Source organism: Tiliqua scincoides, chromosome 5 (assembly GCF_035046505.1).
Source record: "Tiliqua scincoides isolate rTilSci1 chromosome 5, rTilSci1.hap2, whole genome shotgun sequence".
NCBI lineage: Eukaryota > Metazoa > Chordata > Lepidosauria > Squamata > Scincidae > Tiliqua > Tiliqua scincoides.
The window spans coordinates 126,067,322-126,074,510 of NC_089825.1; the positions used below are offsets into that span (position 1 = coordinate 126,067,322).

The 7,189-nt window shown below is 45.5% G+C and overlaps 1 pseudogene; it reads right to left on the reverse strand.

Annotated features, from left to right (window-relative positions):
- Positions 1-5,934: 5,934 nt before the first annotated feature.
- LOC136653523 (olfactory receptor 13G1-like) lies at positions 5,935-6,878 on the reverse strand (annotated as a pseudogene).
- Positions 6,879-7,189: the final 311 nt, after the last annotated feature.

Consider the following 7,189-nt stretch of genomic DNA (forward strand, 5'->3'; position numbering starts at 1 on the left):
TCCTCTGACTTCATGCTGCTGAGTGAGTTATGAGATGGCCCATCCCTGAGGTCATCTGGGGGATCTTCCTTTGTGTGCCAATCAATTGAAGCTAGCTTGATGGTGTCCCAGTCCTAGAACTGCAGAAGTTCCCTTTTGAATCAATGACTTCACCATCCTGTCAGCATCCTGGTGGATTCAAAAAACCTTTGTTTCTTTCCCACATTATTGGCTTAGCCTCTTATTTTACTGTTTGATTTATAATTGAAAGCTGCTCCTGCTGTCATGCCTTTTAGTTGCTTTTTGTTGTGTGTTTTTTATTTATGTTTTGAAGAGCTCAATCCTATCCAACTTTCCAGTGCAGATGAAGTTGAAATGCAGCCCTGAGGTAAGGGAACAAATGTTCCCTTACCTTGAGAAGACCTCCATGACTGCCCCCAACCACCACAGAATACAGCGCATGTCCCAATGGCATGGCTGCATCAGTGCTGGAAAGTTGGATAGGATTAGACCCTAAATATGTTGGGAGCCACTTTGGTAACCTGAGAAAGTGCGGTTTAATTCTCTTAAATAAATTATCTTCCCGATATGTGTTTTAGCATTTCTTCCTTGTAACAGCCCGCTGCCAGGGACCATGGGACTTGTAGTCTATGATAGGTTGACTGCATTTTCAACATTTGATCCATGGTGCAAACATTTTCTCTTCTCATCTAGCTTCACAGTCTCCTGAGAAACATCCGCTTTAATAATAGTGCTGGGGAAGAAATATTTTTTGATGAGAACAGGGAATTGGCCTCAGGATTTGATATCATGAACACAGTCACATTCCCCAACAAAACCTTCCAGAGAGTCCAAGTTGGAAGGATAGACCCCAAGGCTCCTGCAGGCAGAGAATTCATCCTTGATGGAAATGCCATTGTGTGGAACCACAAGTTTCAGCAGGTGTGTGGTGCGTGTGATTTAATAGATATGTGGTTTCTAGGCTCTTTGAAAACAAAGCCAGTGTATTCCTGCTAGCATTGGCTTTATACCATTGTGTCTGTCTCCTCTCTGGGCTACTTGTCATTAGTCATGTCAGATGAGCATGCAACCTCTAGCATGGGATGCTCCACAGTAAAGCCACATGTTGTTCTTTTCACCACTGTTAGGAACTGGGGACATCGTGTATATAAAGCATCCACTCTAGTGCTGAGCTATGGTCCCTCCCAGTCACCAGCTCTCTCATTTGGGAGAGCCTTGACTGGGGTGGGATTAAAATATTGCTGTTTTGCCTTCCCATGCCCTCTGAGTGTAGCAGGAAGGCTAGCAAAAATATCATCACAAATAGGATTATAAAAGGAGAGGCAAAGCAAAGTTGGGCTTGTCATCTTGGGTGTTACTTCCTTGGTGATCTTTTCACCCAATTCCATCCAATGCAGCATTTCCTGATCCAGCAGTCTGATCCAGCAGGGCTCTTGTGTTCTTATTACGCTTCAGCGCACTGTAGAAAGAGGCCACTGAGAGACTAATCCTGTTCCCCACCACTGGTGATGATGGAGCAGGCTTATGCTACATCCATGGGGGGGGGGGCAAAAGGAGGCCTGGGAGAGGTAAGGAAAAAATTTCTGATGCCTTACCACCTGATGGCCTATGGATCTTGTCTGACCAATTCCATCTGTATCACTGCCATAAGGCCCCTTATCATGGTACAAGAGTGGGGGTGCCATAAGATTCTGCTGTGCCACAAATGGGCAGAGGAGCAGCAGGCATGGTGGTGGCACTACAGGCTCTGCCACTCATGGTATGAAGGCAGCAGGGCCGGGGTGGGGGAGGACAGCATGGTATTTGGAGCATGGAAGATGATGGCACAGAGGAGGTGGATCCCAGCAGCACCAGCGTCTCCCAGTACCCTATCCCTCTTTTTCAACTGGTTCCTCACCTTTTTGCTCCTTCGACTTATGCCAGCCATTTCTACGCCTGCTGTTCTATCTGTGTCAAAATGTTGAGTTCTCTTTTGTGTTTCTGACTTCGGCGTTTGTTTTTAAATTATGCTATTGGCCACCTTGGGCTGCTTAATGCAGTTTAGAAACCTGTGAACAAAGCCTGGTTCAATAAACGCAAAGTAGGAACAGAAATTCTGGAATTCAGGAACATCCTTCTGTCCAAAGATAGGCTCTTTGGCCCTGTGGACTGCTTCACAGGCCACCCTCTTCCATGGGTACCCTCTACCCTGTCCTCAGTAGTAGCTACATCTTCCTTTTCTTTGGTCTTGCCTCTATGAAGGCTCCGAGTCTGAAATCTTGATTTCCTGTATTCTTCCCTCACTGCTTCTAAGCTCACATTTTCTCTTCTTAATTCAACCCCTTCCTCAGATGAAGCTTTTTCTTCCTCAAAATGGATAGAAAGAAGGTTAACAGAGTTTAAGAATTATATAAGTGGAAATACAGAGTTGAAGAAGAAATAAAGATTTGTGAGGGATATTATGAAGATTACTTCAACTAGAAGGAACCACGGTGCCAAAGTATTCAGGGGCAATATTAGACAATTCCTAGTAAGTGACCAAAGTGACACAATTAAAGTGGTGCTCTCTTATTTTTTGTAGAGCGAGAACAACGTCCCCTTCCTTCCTGCCTAGTACAGTGTCACACCAAGTGCCTATAGCTGGTCTCTCTTGTGTCACTGTTAGACTGAGGTCCCCTCTGGAATAGGGAACCATCTTCTCATTTATTTTCAGCCCAATCCTATCAGGGCATTAAGTGGATAGATCTCACAATCTCTTAACGTATGCCTGGGCCTGCTGTTGGCTATTCCAGGAAGGCCCACGGCAGCAGTGGCAGTCTGCTGAACCTCGGCTGGCACAGCTAGCTTGAAGGTGGAAGCGGTTCAAAGGAGAATAGGGCAGTGATTCAGCTGGGCTGAGGGCAGGCTGGGTGGATGATCTGGGTGGCTGCCGTCCACAAGATCTAGAGCTGCCAGGCCAGGTCTGACACACCTACTGAATTTATGGTAGTGAAATTAGCTGGCATGGATCCGAGTAAGCCCATGGGGGCCCTGGGAGTGGCTGAGCAGGCAAGTAAAATGTTGCCTTACTTATGTCTCTGCTTCTGCCTAGACCCCAGCTAGTCCGTGGGATGCAGCAGACTGCTTTACTGAATGGGATAGGCAAGTGGATAACTTCTGCTTGGTTCCCCTGTTATGTCTTGTCCTGAGGATCATTGAAGTGAGGAGAAAACATCTTATTTCATTACTATAATTCTTCTTTATGGTTCTCTTAGCTGCTGCCCATTTCCACCTGTGTCGAGAGCTGCCATATTGGATACAGCAGGGTTGTCCTGCTGGGGAAACAGATTTGTTGCTATGATTGCGCACAGTGTTCCGAAGGGAGGATTTCAACACAGATTGGTAAGACAAAGTATGCAGGCTACCCACTGGAACCAAATACCTAATATTTTGGTAGTCTAGTCCTATCACTTCTTAAAAAAATGTATTAAAGCAGTATTTTCTCAACGTTTGTCCTCTGCCGCACCACTTCACATGGTCCACCTACTTGAAGTACCACCGGAAGCAACTGGCAGTGACATTATTGCCAGTTACGCCTTGGTTTGGAGACCAGATAATAAATAAATAAAAAGGCGTGCACTTTGACTGACAAGCAAATGAAATTTGGCATCCTTAATACCAGCTCAGAAGGAGAATGGCAGTTGGCAGAGAAACAGTTATATATTTTTCAATGAGGATTGATCTTATTAAAAAATGTGTATTTTGGAAATAGGGAGACCTTGCTTATGAATTTCAGATGCAGATCAATGTGAGAAGTGCCCAGAAGATCAATACCCCAATGAGAAGCATGATCAATGCATCCCCAAAACCATCGCATACTTATCCTATGGAGAACCCCTGGGAGCTGTTTTGACTTCCTTTGCCCTCTTCTTTTCCTTGACCACCATGCTGGTGATGGGGAGCTTCATTCTGCACCGGAACACCTCCATTGTCAGGGCCAACAACTGCAACATCACCTGTGCCCTGCTGTCCTCTCTGCTGCTTGGTTTTCTATGCTCCTTCCTCTTCATTGGCAAACCAGGAAATATAAGTTGCCATCTCCGGCAAGCAACCTTTGGGATCATCTTTTCTTTGGCAGTGTCTTGTGTGTTGGGCAAAACCGTCACTGTGGTTGTGGCCTTTATGGCTACCAAGCCAGGAAACAGGATGAGGAGATGGGTAGGGAAGAGGCTGGCAGTGCAAGTGATTGTTGTCTCGTCCCTTTTTCAAGTGGGCATCTGTGTTGTATGGATGGCAACCTGCCCGCCCTTCCTAGAATATGACATGCAGTCCCAGACCGATCAGATCATAGTGCAGTGCAATGAAGGATCAGATATCCTGTTTTACTCAGTGCTGGGCTACATGGGCTTCCTGGCCATTGTCAGTTTCACTGTGGCCTTCCTGGCACGAAACCTGCCTAATACGTTCAATGAAGCCAAGCTGATCACCTTCAGTATGATGGTATTTTGCAGTGTGTGGGTGTCCTTTGTCCCAACCTACCTGAGCACCAAGGGGAAGTACATGGTGGCCGTGGAGGTCTTCTCCATCTTGAGCTCTTGTTTAGGATTGTTGGGGTGCATCTTTCTCCCCAAATGCTACATAATAGTACTGAGACCTGATCTGAACACCAGAGAGCAGTTAGTAAGGGAAAAGAATAGTGGCACTTAGCTTCTCCGTTGTCTTTCTTCTTGTGTCTTTTCCTGCTCTTTGGGGAGTTCAGAAGATATTTTAAAGTCTGAACTATCCCAGTGCATTAACTGACAGGGATGAGCATGGCGCAGTCACCTTCTGACCCATTCTTTCGTTTCTCCTGCTTGTAAATCTCCATCATGGTGTCTTAATGTGCATCTTTAATGAAAATAATTGAAGATATGCATTCTTTGATGATGATGGTGGTGGTGGTGGTGGAGATTGGACTACTTGCAGGAGGTATTTTTTACTTAACCCCTGGTAGGCCGACCAATCACCCATGGGTCTCTGTGGACATATGCCAGACATTTTGCTGGGGTACATATGAGGAGAGAAAGGGAGTGGACATTCCAAAACATTAGGGATAGGATCTGGTGTGCATGACTGCCGCTGAGAGCCTCCCTTTCTGGCCCGCTTCCCTCCCCCACCCGACCTTTCTCAGAATGGCCACAAGCCTCCTCCTCCCCTCCCCTGCTGCCAACTTGCTGGCACCTGAGGAGCTCCCCAAAGCTGCTGGAGCACATGCTGTAACTCTTGCCATTTGCTCCAGCAGCCCAGAAATGTGTGACAACAGCCTGGCTTTTGTGCTGCTGGGAAGTGAGCTGTGCTGCTGGACGGAAACCAAGTTCCAGCAGGGCAGGATGACTGTAGGATTCGTCCCTAAGTTAAATGATTTAATTCACATCACTGAGAGGATAAGAAGGCAGCACTCTGGTGGCATAATAATAAGTGCTGACATACTATATTCTCTTGAGAATTCTAAATCCTGAAGGCTTCTGACTCCCCTGCCTAACTCTGCTTATGCCCAGTGAACTCTTAGAAAAATTTGAAGACTGCACTCATACACACTGTAGTAGATACAATCACATTTAGGCTTTGGAGACACATATTTCTTCTTCTAGGTTGCTCCCACTTCATGCCACATTCCTCTCACTTCCAACCCTGCTTAAACTTTCAGCTGGTTAGGGTAGAAAACGAATGAGAATTGTAGTCAGAGTGTGCGTGGTCAAATGTACCCTAGAAACCTAAATTTATACACATTTTATGACTCAGTAGGAGTAAAATGCATAGGCTCAATATATGGAAGTTTTTTATAACCATAAATTCATACTCATACAATCTATACTCATACATTGAGTGCATTTATCTCATTGCCATTTGAATGATGTATGCACTGCATACCATGTTCACCAATCAACTGCTGTGAATCCTTGGATACCATGCTTCTATATGTTGCTGCAGCTACAATTAAGATAAGAATCTTTGGAATAGCATATTTCTTCTGACAAGTTGCTTGAGACCCTCTTTAACCTCCCTGTTTCTGAGAGAGTAGACGATTGGATTGACCACAGGGGGTACCACTGAATATAGGAGAGAAATCATCTTGTCTTCATCCAGAGAGTAGATGGAAGCAGGCCTAGTAAATGTGTAGATGATGGTGGAAAAATAAAAGGTGACTACGAGGAGGTGGGAATAACAGGTGGAGAAGGCTTTCTTCTTACCTTCGGTGGAACGAATTCCGATAATAGTTCTTAGAATAAACTCATAGGATGTCAGTGTCAGTGCGCAGCTACCTATTGCAATCAGCACATCAGACACAAAAACCATGGTTTCATTGAGACTGGTGTCTGAACAAGAAAGCATGAGCAAAGGGGGCAGGTTGCAAAAGAAATGGTTCACAATGTTGGAATCACAGAAGGAGAGTTGAAGCACGAGACCAGTATGAACGGCAGAATTGGCCATCCCACCCACCCACACTCCCACACTTATAGCCACACACACCTCTTTTCTCATGATGACCGTGTACCTCAAAGGGTGACAGATGCTGCATATCGATCGAAAGCCATAAAGGAGAGAAGGACTATCTCTGTCCCCAAAGCCCAGATGAAAAGGTAGACTTGTGCGATGCAGCCCCGAAAAGTGATAGCCTTGTGGTGGACCAGTTGCGTCTGCAGCATTTTGGGAGTCATAATGGATATGCAGAATAAATTCACTAAAGACAGGTTGACCAGTAGGAAGTACATTGGGGTGTGGAGTTTCCTGCAGGTGCTTATGGTGACGACGAGCAGGAGGTTGAAAGTCAAAGCTACTGCATAGATGGTGGTGAACAGCCAGAAGATAAGCCCTTGCAATTCAGGGTCACTGCTTAGCCCAACCAGGATGAACTCCGAAACAGCCGATTGGGTCTTCATTGAGGTGCTTCTGATAGCACTACCCCCGAGGCCAAACCTGAGTCACAGAGACTGCAGTTATTATTTGGTTGAGAATATTCACTAGCTCCCATTTAGCAAGATTTCTCAATGAGGGCGAAAGGACCACATGATAAAAATTGTGTTTTGTTTTCAGGTTGTTTTGTTTTTATAAAAACAAATGTCAGAAGAATTATAGGAAAGGAGGGTATGCATAGGTTATAAGCTGGGTTTCTTATGGTTTGAGCTGCTTCTTCCCAACTCCCTGGGGTCTAAGCTTCTTTCAGTCCAATCCTGTCTTGCGCTGGAACAGG